Source organism: Phlebotomus papatasi, chromosome 3 (genome assembly GCF_024763615.1).
Source record: "Phlebotomus papatasi isolate M1 chromosome 3, Ppap_2.1, whole genome shotgun sequence".
NCBI lineage: Eukaryota > Metazoa > Arthropoda > Insecta > Diptera > Psychodidae > Phlebotomus > Phlebotomus papatasi.
Window position 1 is genome coordinate 47,845,179 of NC_077224.1, and position 18,382 is coordinate 47,863,560.

At 35.7% G+C, this 18,382-nt stretch overlaps 1 protein-coding gene across 1 annotated transcript in view; it reads left to right on the top strand.

The window, feature by feature from the left end:
- Positions 1–18,382, top strand: part of LOC129808040 (neural cell adhesion molecule 2) — a 325,350-nt gene that overhangs the window by 90,244 nt on the left and 216,724 nt on the right. The gene's annotated exons all lie outside the window — the stretch shown is intronic.

The following is an 18,382-nucleotide window of genomic DNA, read 5'->3' on the forward strand; positions in this document are numbered from 1 at the left end:
AAACAGAGTTTTAAAGGGAAAGTAGGGGAGGAATAGAAAAAAGAAAAAAAAGTTTCGAGATAATGATTAATAAATGGAAGGTGGGGAGGGTCGCCGACAACCAGAAGTCAATATCACTTCCCGTTTCACCTCTAGCTCAGTAACAAACTTTCCGATGCTGGGACTCACCTCTTTCCATCTGCAAAGCTTGTTACAAGACGTTCATAAAAACTAATCATCAATTCTGAAAGTAATGCCGGCTTCTGACTGGAGGTTTAACCCAGTTCCTGAAGGTCTCAAAAATCTAAAGAACAAGCATTTTTACTCATTTTTCAAAATCTTATGGATCATTTGCCCTTAATATCCAATCATAAACAATAATTTCCTAAAAATAAAAATGCCTGATAAAGAATTAGAGGAGTTAAGCCAAATAACTAAGCCGTAAGTCTGAAACCCGTATAAAAATGGTCTATGCGATGTGTGATTCGGAGTTTTCTGCCGTCTTGCCCATTGAGGTCTGTTGTGAAGTCGACGGCAGCCGCAGATGGTTTAAACCTTTAACGACAAGATAGTTTTCGCTGACCGAATATCAGCAATAAAAATGAAACCGATAAACAAAACTTGTGAATCGTATTACATCTATAACCTTCGAAAAGCCAACATAGTCTGATTTTGTGAATTTTTTGCCTCTATGAACGATAGGAACAAAAACAGCTCAGTAATTTTTTTCACGATACCAATGACAGATAATTTTCACTCTAATGAAAAATATTATATTAGAGATTTATAGTTTCTTGTTCAAAAACTGTTTTGCTTAAAAAAATTGGAAGTATAAAAAATAATTAAAATCAATTTTCAATATGAAAATTTAAAAAATCGCCTAGTTGAAAAATTTTCTATATAGCAAATAGGTGTATCCTTGCAAAAAATATCCTAGATTCATTTAGCCTTCTACTTTGCAATTACGTACAAACATAAGAAAAAATATCTTTAGTTAGTCAGGAAAAATTATTTTCTCCGGTATTCCGACCGCCCTTATAGGGTTAACACTAAACCTACTGACTGTTTTTGATCGCTTTTGGTCAAATCACAGACTGTGGGCAGGTAGGAATCTCAACATTTTTTTTTTTGAAAAGAGGAAAGAAAAAAGATTTAAACACAGAATAATATATTACGTGCATATTTTAAGAAATTCATAAAAATTGATAGTGATAGTGTACCATTTAAAAATATGTTAATTTTAGAAAGTTTTTAAACCGGTCAATTTGTCCGGTCTTGATAAGTTTAGTCTTAATTGAAAATAAAAACTATCTTTCTATCTTTATATAAATAAAAATAAAATATTAAAGAAAGATAAACCAATTGTGAGTACTTTAGCGCTGGAACCGATGAATCCGGATTGAAAACTTCAAGGCCTTTTCAAAAATATCCAAAATCGACCAAATCGGTTGAACAAATGAGCCCTATAGAAGTGGTTAAACTCTTTTATTTACCTAATCCTTTACTACCAATATTTACATGTTAAATATTCTCAAGGATCAGTCTGAATCTATTTGAATCCTAACCCATTATTCGAATGCCATTTAGGGGAAACTTGGGCACCACCAAACACGAGGTAGCACCAAACACTAATTTTTATTTCTAAACTACTTGGGCTATCCCTATCATTTCTTCAGTAGACAAGCATCACTATAGTGCCTATAAATTCCAAAAGGTCTTGTCCTTAGAAGTCGAATATCTGATTAAAAAATCTCAGTGTTTGGTGCTACCCTGTGTTTGGTGGTGCCCCAGTTTCCCCTATATCACATTAAAAATCTACAAATGGTTTTTGAGTCCTTGTTCAAGGCGTAACTTCCATCAGAATCACAACTCAAACATAAATAAGTTTATCAATAGGTTTGGATTTAAAAACACGTCCACAGAGATATTTGAAATGTAAGAAAAAGATTTCTTAGAAAGCCTCAAATTCTTGTTAACATTTCAAGTTTGTAAATTCCCAGAAACTCAGCTTAAAGATTGGTCGTTCCGGAAAAGGAGCTGTAATGCGAAATCAATGGTAGAATGGGGTCATTGGCGGGGTTAAAGTTGACATAGGAGAAAAGAGGTGTAGGCAACAGGGAAAAAAATCACCCCATTTACACTGTGATCCTATTAATTAATTAATTAACCCAACAGTCGACAATTTCCAACAACAAACTTACGAAAAAGTTTCACCCTCCATATTCAAACCCAGGGCCGTCATTCAGGTCTATTTAGGGGAATCCTTTTGCTCCATTCGGGCTGGGGGTCTTGTTATTTGACACGAAGAGTGTGTTATGCTTAGAAACACTTGAGTACTCAACATTTATAGGATACTTCACATACAAATGTGTAATTGTAAACGAACCTCTTTTAGCCCATAATCCCGGAGATATTAAAATTCTTTTGCTGCCTTTCTCTCGACATCGTGTGCATTTGAGGATGGGTTTGGTGTGTGAACAAAAGTCTCTTGTGTGCAAAATACCAGAGAATCCCAGGCGGGACCAGAAGTATGAGGGGGATCTATGTTCCTATAGTACACTTGGCAAGACTTGAGAGAATATGGCAAAATATGGGAATTTATAACACATTCATGGTGTCGTCCATGAATGCATTAAGCTCTATGAGGCATCCCCATGGTCTCGGCCTTCCGTGGGTATAAACTGGCAGCTGGAAGGGCTATGGCTTATGAAAATATTTCAATAAGAATTTGCTTAATGTGCTCCACATGTACTTAAGGAAGAAACTTTATTATTCACTCAAGGAAGAGATGTGTACACCCCGGGATTGTAATTCAGTTGGGAATTTGTGTATTTTGCCAAGAAAAGTCTCATGTATAATTGATACTGATTTAATAATATTATACTTTCCCCTTAGTGTGAAAGAGGCAAAATATAACACACAATTTTCCTTTTGATCTTGTGGCAATTAAGCTCAATGCTGAACAAAATGTGAGCATACATCCTTCATTCAAGTAGATGAGGGATCACATGATGTATGTCTCTTGCAATATCCATCGCAGACATTTGAAGATGATGAATTTAGCATCTCAAAAGTCCTTCCCACCCACACTGTATTTATTATACATGAGATTTTATTAAATCTGATTGCGCGTGTGTTGCTTACGACATGACATAAATAGGGCAACTAATTGATGAATTTCTTAATTTATTTAAGCGCTGAAAACTTAAAATAAGATAGTTTTGTAAATTTTTAACGATTTTAGGTTCTCCATGTGCCCCTTCCTCTTACTTGTAGAGTTATACCGGGGTTATATCTTAACTACCTGAAGTAGGGAAAAGTACTCTCTCTGCGAACGTTCATGAACATTCAGTTGTATTGCACCGGGCAGGACTCGAACACACAACTGTGAGAGTAAAATCAGAGATCTCATCTGCCCAAGACCAACGGTCTTGCCTATTGCGCCACTGAGATCCCCACAAAACCTAAAAAAGGTACATGAAATTCTCTATCAATTCATGTAAAAGTCTAAAAGTCGAAAGATCTCAAAAAACGCAAAAACTTTTCGAATAACAAATTAAGGTAAAGTGCCCTAGAGTCGACCGGTTCCTCGACTCGATCGGTGGTCAATATTTGAATGTTTGATGGTGAATTTATATAAAATTGTCACTGATTCTTATTAGTGCAAACATAAATAAATTGAATAAATAACTCTACTAGTCGAATTTAGGAACCGGTTGACTTGAGGGCATTTTACCTTACCCAAGATAAACAATGTAAACAATCTAGGCTTAAAACCTGTATGACGAAATTTGTCAAACAGATTTCACTGACGTAATTTTGACATTTCCCCTCATGAAAGCATAGGTTTTCTTTCTACGAAAACAAAGAATGTTGACAAAACTGTTTTCAATTTGTGGAGGCATTAAGTCCCTTTATCCTTAGGGCAAGCCTTAATTAGAAGGTCAAAAGTGGTCTATATATTTTATTGTTTAAATTGAAAGATGAAGTATTTGAGAATTTTCCATAAAAATTTTAGAAGTCAGTTCGAATTATTTCCGAAAATACAGTGACGAAAGCAAAGGAGCGCTGCCGAACAGATTTGCATAGGTTCGGGCGAATATCCAAAATTTTGAAGCGTGTTTTCCCCAATTCTCAGTTGATAATTCCTTCGAATTGGCGGGAAAATTAAAAAAAAAACTTATGGACCGATTTCAATAAATAACGGCTTATGCCCTAGACACACTTACGACTTAAGCCGAGAGACGACTTAGTGGAAAATGATGGAAATGTAGTTTGACCATTATTTCTAATATTATTACGCTAAGCCGTCTCTCGGCTAATCCTCAGGTCTGTTAAGGTCCTTATTCTATTCAAAAATAAATGTTTTTTTTTAGTTTAAACCTAAATGGTGTTTCGAAAAATGGTTTTTAATATTTTTTACATTCAATATTATATCCAAAAGTATACTCTTAAAAAAAACCTAAGAAGAAAGTTCTTATTTTACAATTTGTTCCGTTTTTTATTTAATTTAGCTATGAAATACACTTATGAAAATTGAAAATCTTTTTAGATTTTTTTATCAGACAAGATTTACGTAGATTTCGGCTGAAGATTTTCCGCCAATTAGGGAGCGATAGGGAACATCTCATTAGTCCGCCATTTTGTAATATTTTTTTCGAAAAAAAAATAAGTACAGTGGGACCTCGATAGATTCAACTTTTCCATTATTATTGAACTAATAATGTTGTATGACTTTTTCGAAATTAAAATCAGTGTTTTGGTGTACCAATGTAATGTTTTTAACACAAGAAAAACAGTATTATAATTAGAATTGATAGCCTTAATCTTAGCGTATATTAACCGTGTAATCAATTACAATATGAAAGGGAAGGGTAGGAAGGAAATGATGGTGTCATAATGATAATCCCCAGGTTGACTTATTAGGGGTCATCTGAAAACTCCAAGTAGATATCTCTAATCATTGGTTTTATTGCTCTTTTTGTGATGTTTAGAGCCATAGTTATGTCATAACGAATAGAACAATTATATTCTCTTCTTTCATAGAATAAAAGTTTAAAATAAATTCTAATTAATAACGTTAATTGCGTCAGAATTTTCAACATTAAATATCTAGCCGAGCTCTTCTAAAAAAAAAGTGAAAAAAAGAAACCTTCAAGACACCATTTCCTTATCTTAACATCGTTATTGGACCTCAATATTATCACATGGATAGTAATTTTCACTTAGGATACTTACTAATAATGAAAACATTCTGTAAAATCATTCCTTAATCTTGAACTTTTGCCCAAACATACGATTTTTTTGGACCAGAGGGTGCAGAATTTATGGGTTAATTAAATAAGATATTCCACTATCGTATTAAATTTTTCAATTATCTTGTACAAACATAAAAGGGACAGATAATCCTAACCGGCTTATGTAGGTGAGATTCTTAACGTGAGCTAACTCGGAGTGCATGCAAATTCGATTTGGAGCTGAAGTTGGGAGACGCCATTCAGTTATCTTGAATCAAATTCGTGAAATTATACAAATTTTGTATTTAAACCAAAATATCAAGGATTGGGATGAAGTGGCACAAAAGTGATATATGGGTGAAATGTAGACCAGAATGTTCTTTATAATTTTCCCATAGAACATGATCTCATCGATTACTCAGAAGCCAAGATAAGCGAGGTTTTTTGTTTCTTAACTCGTTTTTTCATCCAGAGTTCCCCAAGTAGTCATTTGTTGAACTTCAACTATATCAAAGAATTGTTGTATTTTGCGGGACTTTCCATTTAAACCCCTATTTTAAGTGTCTTGGTGGAGTAGAGGCAGTCAAATTGACATCTGAGTGATTTCAAAGCGTTATTATTGGAAAAATCAATTTTTTCACACTTAAACGGCAAAATCGGAGTGATAGCGTAGTCTGAGTGGAAAATGATGTATGGACGAAATGTGGAGACAAATGTGCTCTACAATTATGTTGAAGTAATCATCAAAATCGGTTCAGCGACAGTCGAGATAATTGTGGTTATGTGATATTGAAATTGGTTTTTCGACTGTGGCGCCCCTGGTGTTGGTCCCACGAAGTTCAAATATTCTAGAAAGTTGTAGCATTTTGTGAGATCTTTCGTTTAAGCCCTCATTCATCAAAATCGGTCACATAGAACCGGAGATATGATTTTTTGAATTTCGTGAACTTTGACCCCTCATATCTCCGGTTCTATTGAAACCACAGCGCGCATACGCACCATTTTGGAAACGTCCTAGACTGGACTACAACATACTAAAATTTCATTAACTTGCACAATGCCATTTTTGAGAAAAGTGACTTTGAATTTCTATGAATTTTGACGCTATCACAGCGCCACCTGTGGTGACTTTTTGAACTTCCATCTGAAAGTGCTCATCGAGACGAAACCAAAAAGGTAAAATTTAGGTCGATATGTTAATTAGAACCGGAGATAGAGGCCGGTCAATGTTCGAACTTTGACCCCTTATAGCTCGGGTCAGGGGTTTTAGATCGACTTAAGGTTTTTTTTGTTTGATAGGTATAATCAACGGCTACAACATACTAAATTTTCAGCCCGATGCACAATGGAATTTTTGAGTTATTTAACTTTTAAGATTTAAAAATTTTCTTTTTAAAAAAAGCGCCCCTAGCGGTGGTTTTATGAACTTGCGATGTTAGAAGGGGAAGTGGCATTTCACGAGAGCTTTCCAAAAAGCCTTCACTTTTTAAATTATGACAATTAGAACCGGAGTTATGGCCATTTTAAGAAAATTTTTTTGGACCCTTATAGCTCGGGTCAGGGGGGTCGGGGGACCTTAAGTTTGGTATTGATGGAAAGCTCTAAGGCCCAGCTATAACATACTAAAATTTGAGTCTGCTGAATGCCATAGGGGCGGAGCTATTGAGAAAACAAAAAAAGGGGGGTCTCCAAAATGGCGGAAGGAGGGGTGGGGGGTGGGGGGTCAATGCACCATGTTGCAATTTTCATACGATATTTAACCTTTGCCGAAAACCGCAAGTCGATATCTCTTTTAGTTTAGGAGCTATTAAGCTCCAAAGAGCGGCCGGCCGGCCGGCCGGGAACGTAACTTAGCCACATATATATTCGTGATCAGGAAGTGGCGAAACACATTTTGGCCAAATTTGAGGTCGATCGGACGACATGAAATTTTGTTAGGATTATAGTAGGTGAGATTGTTAAGAATCTCACCTAATAATACCCCTTTATATCAAAATTTCACATTTTAATTGATTTTTGCGGACTCCGATAGAGTCACCGAATCGAATGGAGTCAACAGGCCTGAAAATAATTAGTTGACTCTATCGAGGTCCCACTGTATTCGTAATATACAATAAACATATGCCGAAAATTTCATGAAGCTTGGTCTTTTCCTTCGCTTCCAAAAAGAAAATTCGTGAAAATTTGCTTTCTAATTCAGGCTTCCCCCTTAAGTTAACCTGTAAAAAATGAAGAATCTTAAAAATATTCTGAAACTATTGAGCATCAGGCTATTCCTAATGGGATAGACCATTAATGTTCTTGCATTTCGAAAAGCTTGGATGCTTCGTCACCCTTTTTACTTTCAATTTAAATTAATGTGTACACTGCAATATTCATATCTACTCAAGCACAATCTGTAATAGCCCAAACACAAAATATCTTCTTTGACATATTACTTAATTGAATTAGATGGATGCTTCATAAAACATCCTTAGGTGTGTAGTTAATTGGAGAAGTTACTATCCCCCTGACTTAATGGCGTAACATGGCAAAATTGAGTTTGAGATGCTTCGCAAATTAACGATAACGATGCTGGTGTACATATCAATTATGAATATGACAAACGAAAGAGAAATCCTGGGGAAATGATATACAAGCCCCGAGATGAGGTGTTTCTTACATTTCTCACTTCTCTTTGGATTTTCAAGAGTACTTAAGTCATATTCGTTTGATGAATGTAGAATTGAGATCATCGTGTCAGTTACTAAAGTTTTAGATGCTTTATAGGTACTCACACTTCTCCTGGATTTTCTAATAATAATGTCGCTTTCAGCGAATATCTATTCGCATGCTAACATATGGGTATCATTTACAACACTGTCACTTTTATTCTCTCAAAATTAGCTAATTTTGACAAAGCCCCTCTCCAATTAATGTTCATTTGTAAACACTCTTCAACTCTCATCAAGTGTTTTCATGTAAAATTTCACCACATTTAGCCACTTTTGTGAATTAATTCTGTAGTGAAAGGACTTCATATTACCATGATACATTTTCAGTGTTTTCACGGTAAATTTTCAATGTAAGATAGAGGTGAATATAATCTACCACTGGAAATTATTTAATATAACAAGTAGATAATTTAGCGGTTTTGCTTTATCACACGACACAAAAGCTCTTGGACTAAAACATTTACTTCTATTCTACTCACTCTGTTTCTATATAAATGCATAAAATTCGGGAATGGAGGTAGTTGAGATGGGGTTTGGGGATGTTGCGATTAATTTTGCATAATGTGAGTCTCGTTAAGGGGCCGCCATGGGGGTAATTAGAAAAAAAAACCATTTCTCCACTTGAAGATTTCTCCGTGGATACTAACAAAAGGAAGGTTAGGGCATTTTGTGTGAAAGAAAATAGAGCAACTTCTCTCCGCATGGAGTTAGTCACACAATTTAAATTAATGCTAATTGCATTATTTGCAACAAACAACGATTTCTTTTTATGTACACAAACACCACCCATGTACAGCAGCATAAATGACATTCTCCTCACAGTTCATATTGTTCTATGGGTTCTGTGCCACCTCATGGATTTACCCCCAGATGACCACCCCTACTACCCCTACTACCCATGCTAATCCATATATACCACCCCATATAGCCTGGGTTCAGCATGGAAAAAAGATCCTAACACAAATACCCATGAGCAAGGGAGAATTAAGATTTAAATTGCAGATGATTATCATATTTATTAGGAAAATACAATATGGTATAAATTAAACTAAACGGGAGCATATATTGTAACAATAGTGAAACAAATTAATTTTGCGCTCCTCACGTTCACCTTCCAATCCCCAACCACATCGCTCAATAATTTATTGCAACACTGTTACCGCATGTAGGTAGCAATTTCATGATATTACCTCATTAGGGCAACTCTATGGATGCAAGGAGGCAAAAAATATTCGCTGTTTTTGCCCACAGAAACTCCAACCTCCCCAACCACAAAAATAGCTCAAGAGGAAGTGTGTCGAGCAAAGTCGTCTAAACTTGTATACTAATTTTCCCAAATTCGAATGCCCATCAAATTCCTTTGCATGTAAAATCTGTGAATGGTTTTCTATTTTAGCAGGAGAATTATTGATGTTATAGAATTTATAATAAGGTATTCTGATTTTCATTAGCAACGTAGTCAATTGATTACTAAAGGTTAGCTCTATTAGCTATTCATATAAATGATTCAATAAAATTTTACAATGAGCAACGGTTATTTCTGCTTCTTCTGTAATTATAATTCACAAATTTTAAAGGCAGGGGTGGCATGATAGCTTCTTTTCGATACTATCTACTGTCGATTCGGAAAAATTAAATGATCATGTTAAGAACAATGTTTGTGAAAAACGTACAACCATCTAGAAACGCTTTAGTAGGTTATACGATTTACGAGCATAACGTACGTCTCCAGTAGGAATTCAGAAATCTTTGCAAACAATTTTACGATATAGGGGAAACTGACGCACCACCAAACACGGGGTACCACCAAACACTGCGATTTTTTAATCGAATATTGGATATCAGAGGATAAGACCGATAGGAATTTATAGGCACTATAGAGATGCTTGTATACTGAAGGAATGGTCGAGATAGTCCAAGTAGTTTAGAAATAAAAATTAGTGTTTGGTGGTACCCCGTGTTGGTGGTGCCCCAGTTTCTTTTCTTTCTGTGACACCGAAAAAAAATCATCGATAATTTATGAAATGTTTTCTGGCTGGTGTAAAAAACAAAAATTATAGATAAGCCCAGATAAGCCTATCGTTATCATAATTTTTAACCGCTTATCCCTATTGGGGTCGCGGGCTCATAACATCAAGAGCTCACGCCTGTGGATCCTCCGTTGCTTCAGGAAGATGTTCGGGTTCGGTCACAAAGCGCTCCAAAGCAAGATCCCGAATTTGATTCAGGAACCTTGTCCTAGGTCTGCGCCGAGGTCGAGGTCTCCTCACAATGGCTTGCATAGCTTTTCAGGGGAATCTTTTTTCATCCATGCGTTAAATATGTCCATACCATCGAAGTTGTGATCTCACAACTCTAAGAAGCAACTCCTTGGCTCTTAGCTCCTTACGAACAGCTACGTTCCTCACTCGATCTCGGCTAGTGATTCCTTTAACCGCCCGGAGGTACCTCACCTCGTTAGTTTATACTCGCGATCTTACTTTTCGGTCTTTACCCAAGTCTCATGACCATAAATGAGAATAGGAACGAATACAGCTTTGAAGACCGATAATTTAGGAGAAGAACGATTAAGCTCGGCTTTCCTCACCACGCTTCTACCGAGCTTCCTCATAACTGCAGAAGCTTGGCCGATTCGCGACGAGAGTTCTCATATCACCATCATTTCGGAATAAACCCCGAGATACTTGAACTCCTCCACCTATTTCAATGAATCTCTACTAACATGTAGAGTGTAGAGTGCATTGTGCAGGCTGTCGGGAGATCATCACCATTACCTCCGACTTAACCACGTTCACCTCCATACCTGTTTCCACTCCGTTTCCTGTTACCACTCTTAAATCCCCAATACGAATCGAATTCTGCTCCCTACTACGTTTCATAATCTTGTCCATGAACACCTCTAGCGCAGTCCAAAACCCACCTGAAAACCTTCCGACTAGGATCCATTTATACGAACACAGCTACTACAGTCTCTGTACAAAGACCTAATGGTTCCCACCAATTTCTCATCCAGTCCGTACTCGTGCAGTACATCCCACGGCACTCAATGGGCCGATCATATGCTTCTTCCAAATCTATGAAACACGTATAAAGTGGAATTGCATACTACCAAGCCTCTTCGACAATCATCCTTAGGGTAAAAAGCTGATTCGTGGTGCTTCTACCAGGTCTGAAACCGCATTGTTCGTTATCCAGTCTGGGTTCGACTATGTCGCGGCATCTTCTCTTAAGGACTTTGGCATACACCTTGCCGGGCAAACTCAGAAGGGAAATTCCCCTATAATTGGAGTAATCATTCCTGTTTCTCTTCTTAAATATAGGTAAAATGACCACAACCTGCCAGTCCTTTGGTTGCTCTCCCACTACTACTTTCTTCTCTGCCTTTACTCGTGGCTACGTCACCATAAGTGCCTTTGTTGAGGATTGAGCAATTGGTCAGAAAATTTCCTTCCTTGGATGGAATTGATCTTCCTCCCTCTGAGTCTTTGGACTGTTTGCCAGAAAGTTTTATTTGCCATCCTGTAGTCAAGCTCCAGCTTTTCACTGATTTTTTCCACAACTCTTCCCCAGCGGCATTAACTGCGAGCTTTGCAACCTTTCGCACTTCAACATAACGATCACAAGAATCAGAATCTTAACGTTATATATACAACTTGTAAGCCTTTTTCTTCTCTCGAACGGCTTCTTCCACTTCTGGTGTGCAAGATAAGCTTATGGTATTCAAAATTCCTTAAAAATGATTCCTTAAATACTTGTAGCTTGAAGTACTTGCAATTCAGAATGCGTGCAAGTTTTATTTATTCTAAACCTGAGTTGAATTTTAAAGGTAAAGAATCGCGCCGACCTAATTGTTCATAACGGCTGAAATAAATAAAATTGATTTGATAATCGTTTTTAAATAGATCTAAATAAATAAATAAATGACAAAACAAATAAATAAATATTTAAAGTTGTATACTATTCATTAAATATTCAAAATGTAAGCTAAAATTTACAGTGTTCTGTCCAACTTTACCCTCAAAATCCCTAAAAATTACAAGCTGTCCGAAATAATCAGTATTTAGCCTAACCTAGTGCCAAGTTTTACTTTTTAATACTCGTGAATTAATCTACAGATTTTATATTACTAAAGCCCCACCTTAGATGTGAATAGAAGAAATAATTAAACTTATTTTCTGAGTAATTAATCCATCCGGATAAATTTTTATATACGTTTTTGTCATTAAATTTTACTTATAAAATTCTTATGTAAACAAAGGTTAATGCAATATCGCACAGATTATTCTACTATTGCTAAATTTATAGTTAACGTACTAAGAACCGAGATGAAAACTACATAAAAAGTACCAAGACCAAGTGTTATAGGTCATCACATAAATTCAGATGAATTTTTTGAAAATTGTAGAGTTAAAAACGACAACATCCAGTGAGAATAAATGTCTTAGCCAAAACGACTAATATTATGTGCTTGGGGTTCTTTTCTGCCTTTTTGATGTTGTACAGACAAGCATAAAAATGTTATTAAAATGAAGTAGCTCAAATAAAAATAGTAAAAGTGGTACACAGTCTGTACTTCTTGTCCAACATCAGAATCATCTCAGTGAGAGAAAAGTATCCGTCTCGCTGTGAATTTATAAAGTGCTCTAACACACTTTTTTTTTTCTTTTTTTTCTGGGGGAAAAGGGATGGCTTGGAGTGGTATAGGGTAAGGAAAGTGTAGTAAATTTTCCCTTAGTCTGATACCTTTTGAGAGTTGTGTGTGGAATAATTATCTTTTGGAGTAGTCTCTTTCCATTGTGAAATTATTACATCAACTCAAAAGTGGCAGGGAGACAATGGTAAAAGTTATCTCTTGTTGGGCTAAATGGGAAGGATGAATGAATTTGACGGGGGTCTCTTCGCTCCCTATTGTCTACCTCAAGCCCCTGGGGGGGTGAGGAGTGTTCTGGATGGAAAAGAAAGAGAACACTTCCAGAAAGCATCAAATGTATTTTGAAAATTCAAGCATGGAAAAAGCATCCTGCAAGTTTCATTCTTTACCTCATTTCATTCTCTTGCTTATTCCCTTATCTTTACGCCAATAGTCCAAAGTGTATTCGACAGCTATAGGGCTTGGTTTAGAACAGGAGAAATTCCACTTTTCCTTAATGTTGATGCTCGCCGCGAAATGAAGCTGTTTTTAATCTAAGATTTGCATCTTTTCTGTTACATACCTTCCACAACATGGGTATCCTGGACGAGGATGCCGTCTCAATAGGGAATGGTTGGAGATGATTGTGAGACGCTCACGTTAGGTGGGTTTATATTCTCTCTTGTGGCATCGTTCGAAGCGACACAATATCCTCCCTATAGCGTTCTACCACACCCAAAGTGGGCAATTGTTCACGTGCTGGAGGCAAAATCAACCACCCTTAAGGTAGAGTCATACCATACTTAGTCATTGCGGTTTCTCTCCATTTACGACGCGTCGCGATAATGATGAAAGTGTTGTTATTGTTGCTGTTGTACTCCATACCCTCTTACCTTACTTAAGCGAGAAAATGCCTTTTAGCTGGTATACAGAGAATTAAGTATATTCCCTCGTCACTGTCGCTTTAAGGAACGAATTGTTCTCGCCAAAAGAAAATTTAAATGCAAGGTGTCCGCCGTGAGATAAGGCAATCTGTGTCGTCTCATCCATTGGGGCTGCCTTCTTCGTCGGTTTTTCCATCTTTGGGGTTGATGTGAGACGGCTGGAAGAAAATTCTTTTAATGAATTGTTTGTTTTATATTAAATACCCTAAGACGATGGGTCCTAAGTGCAAACCTTCATTTTCTCACACCCATCACCAAGGTTTGGGCATCATCACAGAAAATTTTCACAATGCTCGCCATATTACCATAAAAGATGTCGAGAAAGTTTCTTAAGAGAAAAGTTCATACTTGGACATTACACTTCAAGAAATCCATAGCACGTCTCACAAAATCGATAAAAGTATTGAAGTTTCTCAAGTAGAAATTTTCATGGAGAGATATCTTTAATGATATTTTGGAGCAGAACATTTTCAAATGTCCTGTGACCCATCGAAAAGATTCAGCTGTAAAAACTAGTACAATTGCTGCACTGAGAAATTTCAAATTTTTCATGTTTTTTCAAAAAAGTTTTTTTAATCAATGAAATATTTAAAAAATAAATTTTTAAAATATAATTTTTTCAACTTTATAATTTGAAAACTGTCAAGGATGGCATTTTGTCCATATTCTGTATTACCATAATTTCTTTCCTTAATAACGATTTATGACGTTCAATGTTAAAACAAGGCTCTTGAAACCCTCTTTCCTGAAGCAATTAAGAAAATTTTAGGTTAATTTACAATGAGAAAATCTGAGACTCCTTAATAAGTTCAAACCAATTCTAATTGGTTACTATTCGATAAATATTGCATTAACTACTATTTTTTTTTTTTTGGAAAATATTGAGGTGATCTATGAATTGTATGAATCAATTTAAAGTTAATAACATTGTTGTAGGTAAAACTTAAGGCATGCAATAGCAGAAAAACAAAAATAAGATGAAAGAAAAATTATGAATTTTTAAAGGGTTACGTGGGTCAAAATAGACAAAAAAATAGTATATTTTTCTAATTCCTTTTTAAGAACAATAAAAAATTTATTTAATTCAAGTTCTTAGATGTTTAATTAGTTAGTAAAAAACATTTAAAGTATATTTTCTGAAATTTTCATTTTAAAATTTTGAAAATTCAACGTCTGGTATTTAATTTTAGAAGACTTTTTCGAGAAAACATACTTTTCGCTGAACACGATTTCTCGGAATCGGTTCAGATAAAAACCAAAAACCAAATATTCGTTTTAGCTAATAAGTTGAACTAGTCCTGGAACGACGGATTAAAAAAAAAACAGAAATTTCAATTTTTGAGAGAATTTTTTACAAGAACTACCTTTTTTGACGAATTTTAGACCACGTTTAATCTTGTAGAATAAATTGTTGTTAAGTACACATCGACTTGTCAGAATATAAGTCGAATAAGCCGATTTTTCGCAAAATTCCTTTTTTTCGCTTTTCGGGTACTCTTGAACATCTTCTACCTTCCCTGTCAATATTTATACCGAAAAGTTAATTATTCCCAAAGTTATAGGGGTTTAAAATCTCAAAAATCCTGAGTTGTCGACGTAAAACCCTTCATACAAGGACAAATTTAACTCTTTAGCATACAGAAAATGTTCGGTTTTGGATTTTAGACAAACCTATTCCACAATATCTTGTCTATTGAAATGTTATATATTTTCTTTTTGTTAAAAAAAATCCGAAAATCTGGCTGAAATTTTGAAATTCTTAAATAAGAATTTTAGAAAATACAGGATAGCTGAAAAAATGTATCGTAGTAAAACACTGCATTATCCACATTTGTTTAACTTTTTAAAATAAAGACAAAATGGTAGCAAATACATGTAAATTTTAGAATTTTAAGTCTTGCCAGATTTCTAAATTTTTAGACCTATCCTTGACCAACAAAATGTCTCGTTTGGAGAAGTAAAGCGGTTTTGCATCCAGGATCCGTTGAGGTCATTGTGTTCCAAATTGAGAAGCTAAACGTTGGTTTTTTGGTGCCAAGTTTTATTCGAACCTCCAAAATCGTTTACCGAAATTTTTGTATGTCTACGGCTTTAGGGGTCCTTCTGAGATAATTTTCAAATACACATTGGCATTCATATTGACGCTGCGGTATAAAAATCCCAGTGGTAATCGATTATTTGCAATCACGGAAGTCCAGGCCTTCAAATACGGTTTGACTTCCGGTAGCCATTCGAATATCTGAATAATCGTAAGATTTTCCCATCAGGTCGATACAACAATTTTCTTTCCTAATCAATTGGTCAGTTGGAAATTTTTTTCATAAAAAAAGATGATATTCTGCAACTGACTTTAAACGTGCAAGTCAAGTTACTTTTCGCTCTATCGAGTATAACTTATTTTTGAGAACTGATAAAATATTTTCGTTTTTGGGATTTTTCATATGGAGGTCCTTTTAAAATTTTTGTTTAAGGATTGTTTGCGGTATATGTCTCACGCACCATTTGTTATCAGATTTGACGCAAATTTTGTTCAATTTGATTCTCTACCTTAAGGACGGTGACTAGCTATGAAACAATTTTTTTTAGAGCTCCATTAAAGTATTTTAAAATGCTAGAAGTATCCTTGTACCAAGATATATGTATTGAAAAATGAAAAGTTTAATTACATTCAAGTTTTGAAGAGGCTTAAGGGCCTCGACAGACCTGAGGATTAGCCGAGAGACGGCTTAGCGTAATTATATTCGAAATAATGATTAAACCACATTTCCATAATTTTCTACTAAGTCGTCTCTCGGCTTAAGTCGTAAGTGTGTCTAGGGCACAACAATAGCTCCTTCCGACATTTCAGTAAAATATAGCGTCATCAAATTGCCACGTTTGAGTTCCATTACAGATTTAAGAAGTTTAACAAAATATTTTCGGAAATTCTTTCATGAGCTTTTAACCAATATAATGAGCTATAATTATGCAAAATATGAATTCGCTGTCACAAGTGGTTTGGAAGTTATGAACTAAGATTCTTGTTGCAGTTTTTTCAGCCACCCTGTAGGTGTTGAAATAACAATGATTTTTAAAAAGGTTTTCGTATATTTTACACGATATGACCTAAATTCACAATCTTGTAAAATTTTCTCTCTTAGAATAAAGTGGTATTAGGGCTGTACTAACATCCGGGATCCGAAATAATTTGTTTCCTGGCTATTTTGCAAAAGATTTTAAGGGTATGGGTTAAGCTGAATGGGAGCATTGGAAGTTGTCTAATTAATTTGTTTAATACATCAAGCATCCAAAGGCAGCAAAGATCGGCAAGTGAAAAGGGTATAATAGGACCCACCCTTGCTAATCTCTAATAATTCAAACATGGAGGTGATTTGTAGTAAAACTCAATCAGATTTCTGCCAAATTCAACATAAATTGGCCTTATTATAGGGGAAGTGAAGGGCAGAAATCACTGTCATTAAATCTAATAGCTCTCATTTATTTGACTTCAACTGGCATGAAGGTAATAATGTCCAGTGATTATAATCGGACTAACGAATCAACTGAATTTAACAGAGAATGTTGAACGATTTTCATTGGCAATATATTGAGCTGCCGCGTTGCCTTAAGCTGCTGCAACTCTCGTCCTCTTTTGTGCAAATTCAATCCCTGCTCAATGGAATTTTGTGTGCTGGAGAAAATCTTTCCCCTGAGAATTTATGACATAAGAAGACCAATAGATTGTCTGCGTGGAAAATCTTTCGCCTTGAGGCAATTTAGTGCTCTGGTGGATCCTTCTGGATGTATCCTCCCCCAAAGGCCATCCTTTCCATCCCATACCCGCCTTCATCCCTAACTTATTCACCCATTATATCGTTTATATCTATAGAGGAAATGATAACAATTTCTTTTCTGTGCCCTGAGAAAAATCCCTCTACCCACCGGTATTTCCCAGCGAGAAATGCCTCAATTCAATATTATATAGATTTTTTTTTCCTGATTTGTTTTTGAGTGCTGAAAGACAAGAAAGTTGAGGGATTTTCTACACAAGAATATCGAACAGAAATATTTTTACTAGTAGCTGTTTCACATGGAATTGAGGATTCCGTTTTTCTTATACTTTTTTGTTGTTGTTGTATATTCCCTTGAAAACATCTATCCACAGTTGGTAACCACTGACAAGCTCAATTCAATCCTATTTTCGTGAGGGATCTTCCCAGTCTAACTTTTTCGCGTGAAAAAGATTACCGTACAGAGGGGGATAGGGAGTATTTTGTAGACAAAAAAAAAAACGGCTCGTTTGAAGTTTTTTAAAAGCTCCAGAGAGAGGAACACAATATGATGAAGACCACATAGACTTAATACAAGGGATTTATCTGGAGGGATAAATAGACGATTTATGCGGCACATTTCATATAGAGCATGTATCACAAAGAGCGCGTATGTTTCTAGTCCTTTGTCACATTACCCGGAGTTTTATGAAGATGAATGTGAATGTGAGGGGTGGCTTATGTGGTTGGGATTGGATGGTGGATGCACAAGAACCAAGTCGGAGACAAACCAACAGTCACGCTGATGATGATATTATGGTACATTCCTCGGCGAACGACCAAAGAATACTGTATATGGGATGCTTTAGAAGTCACAGTGACGATGGTTCATGGCAATCAACACTGCGAGACGCAAAATAAAAGAACTATTTCCATTATTTCTTTATCCCAGACTTTATTTCAAACAGGTGTTGCATTAATTAGTTGCACGTACATATGTGTCTCTTTCAGGAGCTAGTTATGTGCTATAATCCTCTCGGTTTGATAACCTCCCGTATATTGCTTTAGGTAGAAATATTCAAATGAACAGCCGAAAAGGTTGATTTTTGCATAATTCAGGTAAAATTAA